The following is a 2,500-nucleotide window of genomic DNA, read 5'->3' as shown; positions in this document are numbered from 1 at the left end:
CAGGCCCTGGATGTTTTTACCCAGGCTAGGGAGCATAAGGCTGGGCAGGGGAGTGTTAAACCAGGCCCTGGATGTTTTTACCCAGGCTGTGGAGCATGAGCCTGGGCAGGGGAGAATTAACCCAGGCCCTGGATGTTTTTACCCAGGCTGTGGAGCGTGAGCCTAGGCAGGGGAGAATTAACCCTAACCCTAACCCTGGACGTTTTTACCCAGGCTAGGGAGCATGAGCCTGGGCAGGGCAGTTAACCCCAACCCTAACCCTGGATGTTTTTACCCAGGCTAGGGAGCATAAGGCTGGGCAGGGGAGTGTTAAACCAGGCCCTGGATGTTTTTACCCAGGCTGTGGAGCATGAGCCTGGGCAGGGGAGAATTAACCCAGGCCCTGGATGTTTTTACCCAGGCTAGGGAGCATGAGCCTGGGCAGGGGAGAATTAACCCTAACCCTAACCCTGGATGTTTTTACCCAGGCTGTGGAGCATGAGCCTGGGCAGGGGAGAATTAACCCAGACCCTGGATGTTTTTACCCAGGCTGTGGAGCATGAGCCTGGGCAGGGGAGAATTAACCCAGGCCCTGGATGTTTTTACCCAGGCTAGGCAGCATGATTCTGGGCAGGGGAGTGTGGGTCAGGGCCCTGGAGCTTTCACCCAGGCTGTGGAGCGTGAGCCTGGGCAGGGGAGAATTAAACCAGGCCCTGGAGCTTTCATTCAGGCTGTGGAGCGTGAGCCTGGGCTGGGGAGAAATGACCCAGGCCCTGGAGCTTTGACCCAGGCCCTGGATATTTTTTTTTACCCAGGGTGGGGAGCATGAGCCTGGGCAGGGGAGTGTGGGTCAGGGCCCTGGAGCTTTCACCCAGGCTGTGGAGCGTGAGCCTGGGCAGGGGAGAATTAACCCAGGCCCTGGATGTTTTTACCCAGGCTGTGGAGCATGAGCCTGGGCAGGGGAGAATTAACCCAGGCCCTGGATGTTTTTACCCAGGCTAGGGAGCATAAGGCTGGGCAGGGGAGTGTTAAACCAGGCCCTGGATGTTTTTACCCAGGCTGTGGAGCATGAGCCTGGGCAGGGGAGAATTAACCCAGACCCTGGATGTTTTTACCCAGGCTGTGGAGCATGAGCCTGGGCAGGGGAGTGTTAAACCAGGCCCTGGATGTTTTTACCCAGGCTGTGGAGCATGAGCCTGGGCAGGGGAGAATTAACCCAGGCCCTGGATGTTTTTACCCAGGCTGTGGAGCATGAGCCTGGGCAGGGGAGAATTAACCCTAACCCTAACCCTGGATGTTTTTACCCAGGCTGTGGAGCATGAGCCTGGGCAGGGGAGAATTGACCCAGGCCCTGGATGTTTTACCCAGGATGGGGAGCATAAGGCTGGGCAGGGGAGTGTTAAACCAGGCCCTGGATGTTTTTACCCAGGCTGTGGAGCATGAGCCTGGGCAGGGGAGAATTAACCCAGGCCCTGGATGTTTTTACCCAGGCTAGGGAGCATAAGGCTGGGCAGGGGAGTGTTAAACCAGGCCCTGGATGTTTTTACCCAGGCTGTGGAGCATGAGCCTGGGCAGGGGAGAATTAACCCAGGCCCTGGATGTTTTTACCCAGGCTGTGGAGCATGAGCCTGGGCAGGGCAGTTAACCCTAACCCTAACCCTGGATGTTTTTACCCAGGCTAGGGAGCATGAGCCTGTGCAGGGCAGTTCACCCTAGCCCTGGAGCTTTTACCCAGGCTGTGGAGCATGAGCCTGGGCAGGGGAGAATTAACCCAGGCCCTGGATGTTTTTACCCAGGCTGTGGAGCATGAGCCTGGGCAGGGGAGAATTAACCCAGGCCCTGGATGTTTTTACCCAGGCTAGGCAGCATGAGCCTGGGCAGGGGAGTGTGGGTCAGGGCCCTGGAGCTTTCACCCAGGCTGTGGAGCGTGAGCCTGGGCAGGGGAGAATTAACCCAGGCCCTGGAGCTTTCATTCAGGCTGTGGAGCGTGAGCCTGGGCTGGGGAGAAATGACCCAGGCCCTGGAGCTTTGACCCAGGCCCTGGATATTTTTTTACCCAGGGTGGGGAGCATGAGCCTGGGCAGGGGAGTGTGGGTCAGGGCCCTGGAGCTTTCACCCAGGCTGTGGAGCGTGAGCCTGGGCAGGGGAGTATTGACCCAGGCCCTGGAGCTTTTATTCAGGCTGTGGAGCGTGAGCCTGGGCTGTGGAGAATTGACCCAGGCCCCTATATGTTTTAACCAGGATAGGGAGCATAAGGCTGGGCTGGGGAGAATTAACCCAGGCCCTGGATGTTTTTACCCAGGCTGCGGAGCATGAGCCTGGGCAGGGGAGAATTGACCCAGACACTGGAGCTCTTAATCAGCCCAGGAGCATGAGGAAGGGGCCCCTGGAGCTTTTGCCGAGGTCACAGTCTTAGGCCCCATAGCCGGGCTGCGGTGCCCGGGATTTGAGCGCTTTAGCCGGCCCGCCCTAAGCCTAAAGCTGGGGCGTGTGGAACTTCATCCACGGAGTACCAGGACCA

Source organism: Channa argus, unplaced genomic scaffold, assembly GCF_033026475.1.
Source record: "Channa argus isolate prfri unplaced genomic scaffold, Channa argus male v1.0 Contig036, whole genome shotgun sequence".
Classification (NCBI taxonomy): domain Eukaryota; kingdom Metazoa; phylum Chordata; class Actinopteri; order Anabantiformes; family Channidae; genus Channa; species Channa argus.
Note: the sequence above shows the minus strand (reverse complement) of the source record.